Here is a 16,632-nt window from a genome sequence, read left to right as displayed (position 1 = left end):
CTGTTGATGGTCACTGATGTTACTTCCAGCTTTTGGCTATTGGGAACAGTGTTCTTATGAAGACCCTGTATATATGTTTTGGTGAACATGGCAGACATTTCAATACTGTTACTTTCATGTAAGAAAAAACCATGGCACAACATTCTGATATGAAGGTGTCAAATCTGTCATGTTAAAATGTGAAATTGCCATTCTTTTATTTAAAATATGAATAAACATATGAAAAAGATGTTCCTGATTTGTAGTCTATCTCTGACACTCCTACAATACCCATCTTAGCCTCTGCCCTCAACGTCCCTTCTAATTCAAGAAACTGGGATTGAGGGAAATAAATAGCACTTTAAAGAAGTCTGGAACCTCCTAAAAGGGACAACTAAATATGCTTTTAAAACCACATAAGAAATCCTTACTCACCTCTTCCACTGTAGAACAAAAGCAGGCATAGACCACATGTAAACAAATAATTGTGGCTGTGTTCCAATAAAACGTTATTTATGGACAGTAAATTTTGAATATCATATAATTTCACCTGTTACAAAATATTACTTCCACTTTGAATTCTGAAAATCATTTAAAACTTTTAAAATCATTCTTAAGGCCTTAGGCCATAATTTTCTGACCCCTGGGACAGGGTGAACACAATATAGGGTGAACCTCTACCATATACTAGCTACATAACATTGGCAAATTACTTGATGTCTCTAAACCTCAGTTTCCTCACTGATAAAACAGGGATCATTATGGTACCTAGCTCATAATTTTGTTCTAGGAATTAAATAATCTACTCCGTACAAATCTACTACTTCTGTGGAAAGAGACGATGGGAAAGCTCACTGTCATCAGTCAGAACAACGGCAGGTGCCAACTGTGGAACAGACCATCAATTGCTCATATACAAGTCCAAGATGAAGCTGCAAAAAAATTAGAACAAGTCCATGAGAGCCAAAGTACAACCTTGAGTATATCTCACCTGAATTTAGATATCATCTCAACAATAGATTAGACAGGTTGAAAACTAATGACTGAAGACCAGACAAGTTGTAGAATGACATCAAGGACATCATACATGAAGAAAGCAAATTGTGATTAAAAAGACAGGAAAGAAAGATCAAAAAGGATGTTAGAAGAGACTCTGAAACTTGCTCTTGAATGTCAAGTAGCTAAAGCAAATGGAAGACATGATGAAATAAAAGAGCTGAACAAATTCGAAAGTGTGGTTCAAGAAGACAAAGTAAAGTATTATAATGACATGTGCAAGGCTTGGAGTTAGAAAATCAAAAGGGAAGAACATGCTCGGAATTTCTCAAGCTGAAGGTAACATTCAATCCTCAAGTTGCAATATTGAAGGATTCTGCAGGGGAAACATTAAACGATACAGGAAAGATCAAAAAAAGATGGAACAAATACAGTCACTATACCAGAAAGAATTGACTGACTTGCAGCCACTTCAGGAAGTAGCATATGATCAGGAACTGATGGTACTGAGGAAGAGGTTCAAGCTGTAGAGAAGATATTAGTGAAAAACAAGGCTCCAGGAATTGATGGAATACCAATCGAGATGTTTCAACAAACAGATGCAGCACTGGAAATGCTCACTTATCTATGCCAAGAAATTCTGGAAGACAGCCACCTGGCCAACTGACTGGAAAAGATTCCTATTATGCCTATTCCCAAAAATGGCGATCCAACCGAATGTGGAAATTATAGAAGAATATCATTAAAATCGCATGCAAGTACACAAGTACAATTTTGCTGAAGATCATTCAAAAATAGCTGCAGCAGTGCATCGACAGGGAACTGCCAGAAATTCAAGCTGGATTTAGAAGAGTACATGGAACCACGGATATCATTGCTGATTTCATACGGATCTGGCTGAAAGCAGAGAATACCGTGAAGATGTTTACTTATGTTTTATTGACTATGCAAAGGCATTCGACTGTGTGGATCATAACAAATTATGGATAATATTGCGAAGAATGGGAATTCCAGAACACTTAATTGCACTCATGAGGAATGTGTACATAGACCAAGAGGCAGTCATTACAACAGAACAAGAGGATACTGCGTGGTTTAAAGTCAGGAAAGGTGTGAGTCAGGGTAGTATCCTTTCACCATACTTACTCATTCTGTATGCTAAGCAAGTAATTAGAGGAGCTGGACTATATGAAAAAGAACGGGGCAACAGGATGGGAGGAAGACTCATTAACAATTTGTGATAGGCAGATGACACAACCTTGCTTGCTGAAAGTGAAGAAGACTTGAAGCACTTACAGATGAAGGTCAAAGACCACAGCCTTCAGTATGGATTGCACCTTAACATAAAGAAAACAAAAATCCTCACAACTAGACCAATGAGCAACATCATGATAAATGGAGAAAAGACTGAAGTTGTCAAGGATTTCACTTTTCTTGGATCCACAGTCAGCACCCATGGAAGCAGCAGTCAAGAAATCAAAGGACATGTTGCATTAGGAAAATCTGCTGCAAAAGACCTCTTTAAAGTGTTAAAAAGCAAAGATGTCACCTTGAAGACTAAGGTGTGCCTGACCCAAGTGATGGTGTTTTTAATCACCTCATATGCATGCAAAAGCTAGACAACAAATAAGTAATAATGAATAAGGAAGGCAGAATACGAATTGACACCTTTGAATTTTGGTGTTGGTGAAGAATATTGAAAATGCCGTGGAGTGCCAGAAGAACTAACAAATCTGTCTTGGATGAATGCTCCTTAGAAGCAAGGATGTTGAGACTACATCTCACATACTTTGGACACATTATCAGGAGGGATCAGTCCCTGGAGAGGACATCATGCTTAGTAAACTAGAGCGTCAGTGAAAAAGAGGAAGACCCTCAATGAGATGGACTGATACAGTGGCTACAACAATGGGTTCAAGCATAACAGCAATTGTGAGAATGGAGCAGGGCTCGGCAGTATTTCGTTCCCTTGTACATAGGGTCACTATGAGTTGGAACCGACTCGATGGCACCTAACAACAACAACTCCATATAAAAACGTTCAGCAAAGTGTCTGATAGTTAGCACTCATTTAAAGACTAGTCATCTTTCTTATGATTGATTTTAAAGGTCCTATGATACCAAACTAAGAAGTTGGAACTTAATTTTCTTGCTAATAGAAAGCCATCACTGTTTTCTGAGCAGAGGATTTGCTCAGAGCTGTCCTTTGGGATATTTACAGAGGCATCTGTTTGAAAAAAGGGTTTTTATCTATTTTTTTTTAGTTCTGATGTTTATTAGTATCTTGGTTTTCATTCAGTGCAGCAGTCAGTGTTTGAAAAATAAATAAAGTCAGGGTGTTCTGGGGGGAAACATGCTCTCAGTCCCATATAATTTATTTCCTTAGAAACAAATTCTTTCCCAGAGACTCAGCTGAGCTGATAAAATTTTAAAAAACCATGGTCACTTCTGGTTTGAACTGCATTTGTCGGTTTTGATAATTTATTCATTGACTAATTAGTTCAGCCAAATCTTATAGACTATATTTCTTTCTACAAGCCCAGATGGTACCCCATCACACAGATGATGAGGAATAAGACCCCATACTGTATTTGTCAGACACCCCACTGGGTAACTGATAACCAAAAAATGGTTCAGTAAAGATCTGCATTTAAGGTCTCCTAAGGTCCTCTGATTCTCCCCACCATCCTCCTCCCCAACACTAAAGATCCTAACCCCACTTAAGATCATTAGCAATTCCCAGGCTTCATAAATATCACAGGGGAGCTAATGAGATGACTTACAGAAGGCTTGCTGCTTCTTGTATAAAAGGGCACCAAGCAGGTTTGATTTCACTGGTCTATGCTACTGGGAAACCAATTAGAATTTGCTTTTCCTTGATGCAAACAAAAAACAGTGTGATTTGGTTGAATAAATCTTTTAAAGCGAGAGGTTTGAATTCATACTACTAGTGACAAACATGAGCAATAGAAGATGTATATTTTTTTCTAATTCCTGCCTCTGACTCAGGCAGTCACTCAATAAGCAAGATTAATTTGCTATGTACTTACTGTGTGCCAGGCACTGCACTAAGATCTTCAAACGTATTTGCCTATGAAATATTTAAAACCATACTGTGAAGTAGGTCCCATTTTCCCAGTCTTACAGATGAGAAAATTAAGATGCAGAGAGTTCATGCATCTCATCCAAGCTCTTGGAGCTTGTAAGAATGCCTGATTCCAAAGCCTCTGCTCTCAACCCTTCCTCTCTCTCCAGTTTTTCTTCTTTGCCCACTCACTGAGTCAGAGCACCCAGAGGTGCTCTCTTTGCTCAGTACCAACATGTGCCTGTGGTGGAGGTTAGTGGGCTGAGAGTGAAATCTTGATCCTCTGTGCTCTCTCCCACCTCCAACTCGGCTGTGCTTGTTCTTTAGTGAATCTTGCTTGCATTCATTTTCAAAAAGCACCTCTTCATGATGTTTCTACCTCCAGGAAATGGATATTTTTAATATTCATTTTATAGATGAAGAAATTGGGCCTGGGAAAAGGAAAGTAAGTTGTTCAAGGGCCCAAAGTAGGGAATGAATAAACCCTATTCTAACCCAGATCTAAGTCCAAAGATCACAGCATTTCTAAGACTTCGAGGAAAGTCATTAGGGTTTTCTCTGTAATCCCATCCTTAATCAAGAAAGCGTCATCTTTTCTCAAGACTGTTGTAAAATATTAACATAAATTGTGAGTGATTTCTAAGATTCTTGAAAAATTGATATATGTAATTATGTATGCTCTGAGATACTATGCATGCTATGTTAATACTAGACTAATAACATGAGCTTCAGTTTCTTCATCTGTTAAATAGGGCTAATAATGCCAATATAGATTAGATTCTTGAAAGAATTAAGGAAATACAAGTGAAGCATCAGCACTACAGTAGACGTTAATGAGATAACATATACCCACCTATCTATCTTCCCACGCATCCTTCCACATATCTGCCTCTCTAGCTATCTATCAATCATATATGCCTGCAGATAGAATGGCAAGGGTGCTGGACTGAAAGCATGGATTCCTGGCCTGACTCTATTACATCTCTATTACTCTAGTTATCTTCTTTGCCAGGTTTGGTGCCCCATCTGTACAACAAAGGGTATTGGCTGTATCACCCCTAAAATGTTCAGTATTCTCGGAGTCCATAAAACCTTATCATCGTGATAGTACACCATTTTGTTTCCCAGAGCAGCAGGCCAGAGGATAACATTATGCACAGTTTTGTCTTAACAATCTAGCTGCTTTAACCAACCACAACATTTTGGAGATATGCACTGGGTTTATTTTATTATTATGACTAGTTGAATAGCTAATGAATTTCACAAGATGATTTTATTGTGATGATATAAACAGTAACTTTCAACCTATTGTGACAATGTCATTTTGGCATGAAAACTTACTTTGATTAGGTTGGGAGTATCAAGCTCTGACTATATTTAAATCCCTAGAAAGATTGAGAAAGAAAAGATCAAGGAGGTCTTAATCCTATTTGCATTAAAAAAAAAAGTTATTTTTCTTAAGATCTCAAAGCACCATTAGGAAAAGGGCCTTCCTGTTTATCAACAATAAACTGCATAGTGAACATTTGGTTAAACTCTCAGTAAGAAAAATAGAGCAGAAGTAGCAGAGACTTAAGGAGCCCTGGTGGCACAATGGTTAAGCACTCGGCTTGTAACCCAATGGTCACTGGTTCAACCCACCAGCTACTCCTCAGGAAAAAAGACCTGGCCATCTATAAAGGTTATAGTCTAGGAAACCCTATGGGACAGTTCTACTCTGTCCTATAGGGTCTCCCTAAGTCTGAGTTGACTCCGAGGCATCCAACAACAGCAGAGACAGGGAAGTTAGCTATATCTGGTTTCAAATATGGGCTCCACCCACGCCTGCTATGTGACCTTAGGCTATTAACCTAATTTCTCTGTATCTCAATATTCTCAACTGCATGAGTATAATCTATCTTGTAAGATGGTTATAAGAATTAAAAGAAAGAAAATATGCAAAGCATCTAGCACAGTGCCTATGACTCAAATTACCTGAAGCTCAACATATCCCAAACAGAAATCAGGAGTTTTCTCCTATAATCCTTCTGTCTAGAACCCTGTGTTTTCTGCCCCAGTGAACACCACTATCGGGTCACCCAGCACACTAGTCAGAAACCTAAGTCATCCTTGACACCCCCTACTGCTTATAACCTTCCATTCTTATCTAGTCTGTCCACTTTACTTCACAAATCTCTCAAATCCTTGCACCTTACTTCATCTCCATTGCCACTATCCCCCTTCATGCTCCCACCCATCTCATTTGTATTGTATTGTCTGACCCCAACTGGCCTCCTCACATCCATCCCTTGTCCCTCCAGGTGACTCCTCAAAGCAGTCAAAACAATTTTTTAAAAAGCAGATCTTAGTATGTCGCTCCTCTTACTTTAAGCCCTTCAAAGCTCCTCCAACATGCCTAAGACAGGCCCAGAGTCCTCAACAGGGCCTTCAAGACTCTGCCTGAGATGGCCCCATTCATTTCTCCAGCCTCATCTTACTCCGCCACTTACCTCACTCTCTAGGTTTCAGCAACACCGGCCTTTCTTACATTCTTTGAGGGTTCCTCACACACTCCAGTCACACGATCTCAGTGATTCGCAAATACTCCACTTACCAGGTTGCACATGAGCCTCAAACCTTGAGACGTCTCAACTCTGACCTCTGTACCACCTTCCACAGCTACTTGGGCTTTTCCTTCTTATCAGCTGCCATCACTTGTAGCTAAATGTTTATGAATACTTTGCTCACTGCATTGTAAATTCTCTATGTGGGTAGGGAAGGAAAATTTCTGGGGTTCTTACCATTGTATCCTGGTAACTAACATAGAACTGGGGACAGAACAGGTGTTACAATAATAAATATTTTGGACTGAATGAATAAAAGACCTCTCCCTTCCCTCCTACTTGCCTCTCCCTTCCTTTCTCTCCCTCCCTTCTTTCTACAAATATTTACTGAGTGGCTATTATATGCCAGTTACTCTATTTGGTAGTATTAACATTCTTTTCCAAACTCCGCTTGAACCTTTCAATGCCATAAACCTCATTGCTTCCTAATATCCTCGTTTGCAGATAGTTCTAATTGATTCTAGCTCTTCTTCAAAACAAGTTGAAATGTATCTCCATGTAACTTCTACCCATTTGTAGATGCAGTTTTTTTGGTTTTATTTTTGCACCCCAAGTCAGAGTGACTAAAGCCACTGGTATTCACAAAAGCCCTTTGGTATTTGTTTGTTAAGTTGGGTCACCATCTATGTGGTGACAGTAAGTCACTCTGCATGGTTCCTGCACCTTCAATAGTAAGTTCATGGGCAGATCAAAGGCAATCTAGCTACTTATATTTCTCCCAGCTTCAAAAAGATATGTCAAATACCAGTTTACAAAGACAGGAGCAAAGGAGAAGCAAAAGTAACTGAAAATTAGGGACAAATTTAGGCCAATCATAGATGTGTCACATTCTTTTGCTATTTCTTGTCAGAAACTGTCTGTCTTCTGCATTAAACATGAGTTTCCTGAGGGTAAGCCTCATATCTTTATTGTTTATATCTTTATTCCAACACGCAGCACAGTACGTTTTCAATACTTGTTAAGTGAATGAAACAGGGATGACTATCACAATAGCCCTGATTCAAGTCAAATAATGAAAACTCTGTTCGATTTTGGGATCTATACGTTTGATCCAGCATCCATCCATTTACTGTGGTGGTTTGAGTGTTGCTATGATGCTAGAAACTATGCCACTGATATTTCAAACACCAGTAGGGTCACCCATAGTAGAAAGGTTTCATCAGAGCTTCTAGACCAGGACAGACTAGGAAGAAAAGATTGGTGACCTATTTCCTAAAATTAGCCAAAGAAAACTCTATGGATCATACAATATTGTCTGAGACTTTGACTTGCTTAGTTTGGACACATCATCAGCATGAACTGATTGCTGGAAAAGGACATAATGTCTGGTAAAGTAGAGAACCAATGAAAATAAGGGAAATCCTTAATAGCCGAAACAATCACCAAAACGGTGGACTCAAAACATACCAACGATCATGAAGATGGTGCAGTACTGGGGAATGTTTTGCTCTGTTATACACGGGGTCACCATGAGTCAGAGCACACTCGATGGCAACTAACAACAACAATACTTTTGATGTCATATAACATAGAACAATGTCTATAATGAAGTTTTACAAAGTTGTAGAACAGAATACACAGTATGGCTGCATTTGAGTCAGAGATATAGCATAGGTACATCTGTACAGAAAAATGCACAGCATATGCCTAGACATTGTCTGATAGGGCATCCACACGCCCTAATGGTTGTTCTTCTTAGGAACGTGATTTGCCTAAGCAGGGCACATGGACTTATTTACTTTTCATGTCAGACAAAATTGTATAGTCTTTCATTTGTTTGGTTTCCTTTTCATTTGCAAAATAGGTATATATTGCTTTCCTGATTAAATGAAACAACTTGGAGAGGGAGTGCACAATTAGAAGAAAGAAATCAGGCTGGTAAATGGTCTGGATTCCCTAAGAAATGAGTAATTTCTTGAAGAATTGGAGACATTCAGCCTACTGTCTTCAAATACTTCTGGGGTTGTTGGCACAGAGAGTGGAGCAGGCTGCCCTCTGCAGGGCAGAATGAGGACCTCTGAATGGGCAGGTTCAAGGATACAGATTTCAGCTCAAAGTGAGGAAGAGTTCTTTCCCACTTTTGAGCTATTAGGCAGACCAACAGGCTGCTTTGAAGGAGACAGTTTCACATGACCACAGGTAGAGGGCTCTGCAATAGAGCCTGTGAATAGATTTCAGGTCTCAGTGAACAGATTCCAGGGCTGAGATTAGGTTCTAAATTGTGTTGATGTGCACATTTTTCAGGCGAGTAGCTGCATAACAGGCTTCAGCTTCCTAGAGGGTTGGATGACCCCCAAAATAAAGGCAGACTCATAAGGACTGGATGACTATGTATCAATATTGACATTCAGGGGATTTATAAGCCCTTAAATTTTTAATCAACTCACCTACACCAAATACTAGAAATTAGAAAAAAAAAAAAAATGTAGTTCTGGAGTTTCTTGGTCCCATCTCTAGGCAAATTATTTCATCCTCAAAATTAGTTATTACAGTTCATTGAGGGCAAGAACCATGTCTTATGAGCCCAGGAAAACTACTGGGTGCCTGATTACCACCAACAACTGCTCTGGCATGGATCACAATAGAGGATCCCAGACAGAGCAGGAGAAAAATGTAGAACAAAATTCACATTCACAACAACAACAAAAAAGGCTTGCTGGTCTGACAGAGACTGGAGAAACCCTGAATATATGGCCCCCAGACACCCTTTTAACTCAGTACTGAAGTCATTCCTGAGGTTCACCCTTTAGCCAAAGATCAGATAGGCGAGAATCGACTCCATGGCAATGAGTTTGGTTGAATGGGTTTATAGGGCCAACAATGCCCCACGCGAGGGATGTGCTCCATAGTTCAATCATGTATACGAAGCTAATGGGCACACCAGCTCAAAAGCAAAGGCAAAGTGGCAGGAAGGGACAGGGAAACAGGAGGAATGGAAATAGGGAACCTGGGTGGAAAAGGGGAGAATGCTGACATATCGCAGAGTTGGCAACCAATGTCACAAAACAATTTGTGTATTAGCTGTTTAATGAGAAATTAATTTGCTCTGTAAACTTCCACCTAAATCACACACACACACACAAAAGCATGTTTTATATATGGCTATTTCCTCTAAATCAAGCAGAGCTTCTCGTACAGAAAACACGCTTAGTAAATGCTGAATAAACACATGAAGGAACAGACTCCTGTGGTCAGTTTTTTTTTTCCCCTTTTCACTGCTGATGTTGTAACCACACCAGGAGAGCAGAATTCCATATGGGAACGTATGATGACACAATGACGATGATAATATTAATAACGAAAATGTTATTAAGCACTTACTATGTGTCAAACACTTTATTAAGTGTTTTATAACAATAGCATGAGTAATTCTCATGGCAACCATTTAAAGAAAATGAGGCTTAAATTCCCCCAAGTTATAATTAAACAACTTACCAAGGTCTTACAGGTGCTAACGCTATGATTCAAACTCAGGTAGACCTGAGTTCTTAGCGTCTATGGAAAATTCTACTTAAGGAATAAGATTACCTGGACTTTGGCCTTAACACAGTGATGGCTGTGTCAATTTAGGCAAGATACATCTCTGCCCCTTACTTTTCAAATCTGGTATCTGGGAAACATAATATGAAAAAGCTGGGAGGAATGATGATGAGGAGCGTGAACCTTGCTGATCCCTTATATTTTAATCTACATCCTTGAACATAATTATAACACCTGTTTTAAAATCCTTTACTCCTAATTCTAACATTTGGGTCATCTTGAGGTCATCTCTGTGTATGACCTTAAGGATGTTCACATTTACCTGTTTCTTGATATGTTTAATATCTAGAAATTCTGGATAGTATCCTAGATATTGTAATGTTAGTTTGTAGAGATACTCAGTTCAATTATGTTCCTTTGAAGAGCTATTGTTGTTGTTGTGAGTTTGTTGTAGCTGACATTTAACTTGGCTTAAGTCAAACTCCAAATACTGTCTGTGCTCTAGTAGGCAGCAGCTGAAATCCTTGTTCAGTTCTTTTAGACCCCGTGCCTGCATAGCACAGGGGTCAGCCAGACATTTGGGCAGTTTGCATGCAAAACTGAGGGCTCCTCCTCTATGGTACTCTTCTTTCTAGAATTTCTCCCTTCACTTTCAAAGTTCTCAGGTAGCTCCAAATTTTGCCTTCCAATTCCTCAAGACACTAAGATACAGGTTTTAGCTCAAACAGAAGTAAAAATAATAAGTTAAAAAGTCATAAAAACAGGAAATCACTCAGTATCTTCACTTTTTCCAAGTGTGAAGTTGTGAACTCCCTCCAATTTCTGTCTGCTTTTGGTCACTCTCCGTTGTGTTCACACACACACGTTATCTGTGGGAGAATTAACCCAATAAGAGCTACTCTGCCAAGAACAGGGACTTCAAGGCCATGCAGACTTGAGTTCTTGTCCTGACTGTCCCTTTGTCCTGAGATCCCTAACCATTGTGCTGATAGTAGGTTATAAGTGATTTTCTCAGCTCTTGGATACTTTTTACCCCTGCCACAGTATACCCCAATGACCTATAGATACATGTTCATTTTCTAAGTGTTTTGTAGCATGAAAAAGATTGAGAAACACCGCCTCAGACAAAACTACTTCCTCTTTCATATGTTGACCCTTTTCCATCTGTAAAATAGGGCTAATGTGTTACCTGTATCAAACGGTTATGGTAAGGATTAAATAAGATAATACAGGTAATGACAGTTAATATGTGAGACACTGAATATAGAGGTATCCAGAAATATGTTAGGATTATACTAATGCTGACTTTTAAATTATCTATAATTCTTAGTGCCAATTTAATTATAATCATTATTGACCTAAATATTATAACTGATTACTAATGACAATATAATTAGAACTGTAACAGAGCCCCCACAAAAAAATTTACATGTGACTATTTAGAGTTTCCCTTCCCTCCACCTTCTAAGGAAGATACGCCTGCTTGCTTAGCTCCCCATGAAAGGATCAGGATAACAACAATGATGATTAAAATAATCATTTTAATAACACTAGTTAATTTTTTAGTACTTGATATACCAGATGTTGTTCTAAGTGCTTTATGTGTATTAACTTACTTAATATTTGCATCAGCCCAATGCTGCAAATAAATTGTATCTTCTTTACCAAAGAGGGACCTGAAGCACATCTTAGTCAAACAGCTTACCCAAGATCACACAGTTAGAAAGTGCTAGAGCCAAGGTTTGCGCCCAGGTGTAATGGTTAATTTTATGTGTCAACTTGCTGAGGCGATGGTTCCCAGTGGTTTGGCCAAACAGTAGTCTATTTTCTGTTCCATAATGTAATGTAATGTAATTGGTTTTCATAATGTAATCTAATGTGATGCGATGAATCAATCAGTTGAAAAAGGAGTTTCTTTAGGGTGTATTCTGCCTCCAGACTATAAATAGATATTTTGGCATAACCTCTCTCTCTCTCTCTCTCTGCAGTCTGTACTCTCCATCACCTGATCCACATATCTTGGGACACAAGCCTGCAGAAGTCTACCAGCCTGTACCAGCCTGATCCCTGGCCTATGGATTTACCAGCCCCCACAATTGCATAAGCCAATTCCTTGAAATAAATCGATCCCTCTCAGTGAGAGGTATCTCTCACTAATTTTATTTCTCTAAAGAACTTTAACCAATATACCAGGTAGTCTGTTACCAGTGACTGCTTTCTCAACAGCTGTACCAGCTATAATTTAGAAGGTAAAGACTCAGAATTGGAGAAGCAAAATGGTTAAACTGATTTACACTAAAAGGGGCAGGAGTCTACTTGATGGAGAAAAGTCTGGACCTATGAAAATGGGAGAGAAAAAGGAAAACTCGGAAAGGGATGGGGTTTTGGAGAAAGAGTTTTGAGGAGTCTGAAGCACTGAGATGAGACACTGGGGAATGAGCAGACTCGGAGAAGGAGGATGGAAGATGAATCTCTTTAGATATGTTGCTATGTAACATGCTTTGTAACCCTTCTTAGGCATGTTTCAAGGCTTGTGGTAAAGACTTAAATTGATTTTCAACTCTTTTTGGTTTGAGGGACACGGTTTTTTTGTCTCTGCTAAATGTGATATTATATTGGCCATATCAATTGACTATCAGTGAAGCTTCAGAGCGGTGATAACGGTGAGATAATTATGTAATGCTAATGAGGACCACTGAAGAATGTTGGTCAGAGGGAGAAAATACAGGATTTTATGTTTAAATCCTAACTTTGACACTCACTAGTGGAGTCCTTAGGATCCCTGGTGGTGCAGTGGTTAAAGTACTCGGCTGCTAACCAAAAGATCAGTGGTTCAAAACCATGAGTGGCTCTGGGGGAGAAAGATGTGGCACTCTGCTACTATAAAGACTTACAGCCTTGGAAACCCCATGGGGTTTCTATAAGTCACAATAGACTCGACAGCAGTAGGTTTGTTTTTTTCTTTGGTTTAGTGGAGTCTTTAGACAAATTACTTAAATTCTATGCGGCAGTAGTATCATCTATGAAATGAGGATGATAATTCTGTTTCACAGGTATGATAGGATTAAATATCACAGTATATGTAAAGCACATAATACTGTGCCTGGCATTGCAGATGACCAAAAACTATTCAGTTTCCTGCCTTTTTCCTCATCCTTCCTTCTCAAACTCCCAAGTCAAAGCATTCATTGCGGGAAATAGCTACTGCCTCACGGGAAAAGGTATTGCCATAGTATCAGCACTTTGGTAAGTGGCCCAATTAACTAAATGCTTATTACATTCATCTGTATTTCAACAGACCATACATACTACCGAGGCAAATAGAGAAGAGATGTAGACAAGGGAAGAAAAAGGCAGGGTGATTAATAAAGCTCCAGTACCAGCCAGCCTGATGCCTCATAAACAGCCACATGTTTGTTTACTCATTTATAACTTGTTTATTTTTTCTTTTTAAGCCCCAACCTCAGAAGGGGCTGTCAGATGAGATATTCAATCTGGAGCAAGTCCCTAAGCACACTTATCCTGGGGCAGACCCTGGTTTATTTCAGGCTGACAGCTGGCACCTGTGGCCTGCAGTGAAATACTCTGACACTGACAGAAAGAGACAGGTGGCAGAGCTGCCACCAAATGCCACATTTGATTGATAAAGTGAACTAAGTATCACAGGCACTGAGAATGTCATTAGCAATCACAGCTTCCCTTCTACAAAGCACCCCACCAGCCAAGAAGGCAATGGAGACTGCAGCCCCTGAGTGTGTGTGCAAAGATGTGTGCACCTGTGTGTGACCAGAGATAGTTTCCATTACTTTGGTGTAAAGAAAAGAATCCTGGACCTGTAGTAGAGGAAAGCTGGGTGCATACCCCGACTTGGCCACTAACAAGTTAAAGGGAAAGCTATTCTAAGGAGTCATGTTTATCTGAAACATTAAGAAGGAGCCAGATGAAGAGCGCTCTAGGTGAGGGAGCAGTAAGTCAAAACTAGCTTAGCATAGTTCAGGATGAAAGAGAGAAAGCCAATATGCCAAATAACTTGCCCAAGGTTATTCAGCTAGGAAGCGCTGGAGCCAAGGTTTGAGCCCAGGTCATCTGTTACCAAGGTCTGCTACTCGATAACAATAATTGGGAAAATAGAGAAACTGGGGAAGCAAAAAAGGTTAAACTGATTTACACTAAAAGGGGAAAGAGGGTAGTCTCATTTTTCTTTTATGCTATTCCCACTGCACATATTGCTGGTTGTTATCATCTCATTTGTTGAATTGTCTGTCATCACTCTCCTCCCACAACAATGAAGTTCCATGACACCAGTCACCTTTTCCATTTTGTTCAACACAGTAGCCCATCCTTGACGATAACCAAAAAAAAAAAAAAAAACTGTTGCTATCAAGTCAATTCTAACTCATAACAACCCTATAGGACAGAGTAGAACTACCCCATAAGATTTCCAAGGAGTGGCTGATGAATTCAAACTGCCAATATTTTGGTTAGCAGCCGTAGCTTTTAATCACTACGCCACCAGTGATTAAAAAAAAAAAAAAAATTTTTTTTTTTTTAATCAGTGATGGTACCTGGCAAAGACTGGTCTTTCAGCAAGTATATTTTGAATAAATAAATTAAGTAACAAATTAATTCATGAGCAAATTAATGAAGGAAAGAAGGAACAACAGTCACCAGGGTGTGATAAGTATTAAGAAACAATATGTAAAAAATGCCTTGTCTCAGTCAGGATTCTTAGTTGCAAGCAACAGAAACCAATGCTGGCTGACTTAAACAGAAAAACAATTTGTTCAAAGGGTGGGCTCACAAAATTGCCACGTGTATTTGAAAAGCTGTTAGGTGTCTGGGGCAAGGTATATTGTCCCAAATCCAGTCACAGATGATGTGCTGACAATGTCACTGCTGATACTTTCTACAAGAATTAGACATGGCAGCTTGCATTGTCAACATGTATAACTCTGAGCATTGAGTGCTGCCACTGCTGCCCCAGGAACCCTACCTTACTGGAAATCGTGCCTCCCCAGCAGTTCCTCTGGGCCCAGATTCATCATATCACTAGTTCACAGTCCAGGTCTGGGACAGGTGCAACTGACTGGCAGACCAGAAGCCCCATTGCAAGGGTGGGGTGAAAGCAAGTAACCAACATTTTCAGCATCTATAACAAGAGGAAGGCCGTGACTCCCACTTTGAACCATAGAGAGAGGAGTTTGCAAATATGGGAATAAGGCTCAGATGCTGAGCAGCCAAAAATAATGACAAATTTCTACTACAATGCTCAATAAACATTAACCACAAAACAATTCAATTACCAACAGCTTCTCCTTTACAAAGCACTGACAGTCAAATAAAAAGGGAAGAAACAAGTGAAAATCACTGCCGAATTCTTTAAAGCTGTAACAAGTGGGAAGCACACATTTTACAACTTTTTCATGAGTTCTTCAGTTTGTCAACTAAATAGATATTAAATGTGCCTGAGTATTGATTTGAGAGAACTCTTGGCCTGCATAGTTCAATGCTACACACACACAACACACATACATACACTTAAAATCATTGAAAAGGCTTCTCTCCAACACAGCTCTGGGGATGTGAGCTAGATGGCCAATGGCTTGCTGCACATCAAGGAAAAGAAATCCCCAACAGCTTTCCAGAAATGCAGATGTCAAATACGCTTTCACTGAGGCAGCTGCTGACTTAATGGGGCTCTGGACTCTACATTTTTGAACATGAATTGGTGATCTGGTTTGGGGAACCACCTGGCCCCATCTGATGCAGTCTTTGTGGAACCATCAATCAAGGTGCCCACCCACTCCTAAAACAGTTTGCTCAATCTGATCCACTGTCTCTGGAATTTGAATTTCACGGCTACACTAGAAGGACAGACAACAATAGGAGATGATGACCCCCAGACAACAGTGCACTAATATTCCTGGTGCCTAGATCATGGTTTCATTCCAATTGTCCTTTTTGAGCTTGTTTTCTGCAGTTTTTCCTTAATTCTATGAGCTAGAGTAGGGTTCTGTTGCAATCACTGAGATCTGACACAGTCCCCCGTGGGAATGACCCAAGGGTGACTGATAAAAAAAATAGGATAATACTAATGGTTGAAATTTGCTTAAACACTTGCTATGTGGCAGACACTGGGGTAAATGTTTCACAGGTATCATATGATGTCCATACTCACAAAACCCTCCAGATAGGAACTCATTTTATATCCATTTTGGAGCTGAGACAGTTGCAGCTTAGGAAGGTAAAGCTGCCTACCAACGGACACACTTAAAGAAGCAGCAAAGCTGTCAGTTCCATCTTAAGTCAAAAGCCCGTGCACTTGACCACGATGCATTAGGCTGTAAGACTGAGATGACTTCATTCACTTATTCATTCATTTAATAATTGAGCACTGCTATCACGTCACATTCTGTTTTAAGAAGCTGGAGAAATGATGGTGAAAGAAGAACAAGATCACTATGCTTCTGGAGTTACATTCCAACAGTG

The 16,632-nt window shown here is 39.6% G+C and overlaps 1 protein-coding gene across 6 annotated transcripts in view; it reads right to left on the bottom strand.

Annotated features, from left to right (window-relative positions):
- SGCD (sarcoglycan delta) overlaps window positions 1-16,632 on the bottom strand; it is a 1,252,876-nt gene that overhangs the window by 968,732 nt on the left and 267,512 nt on the right. The window lies entirely within an intron of this gene.

Source organism: Elephas maximus, chromosome 2 (genome assembly GCF_024166365.1).
Source record: "Elephas maximus indicus isolate mEleMax1 chromosome 2, mEleMax1 primary haplotype, whole genome shotgun sequence".
In the NCBI taxonomy this organism is placed as follows: Eukaryota; Metazoa; Chordata; class Mammalia; order Proboscidea; family Elephantidae; genus Elephas; species Elephas maximus.
Note: the sequence above shows the minus strand (reverse complement) of the source record. Positions and strands in the feature narration are given on the sequence as shown.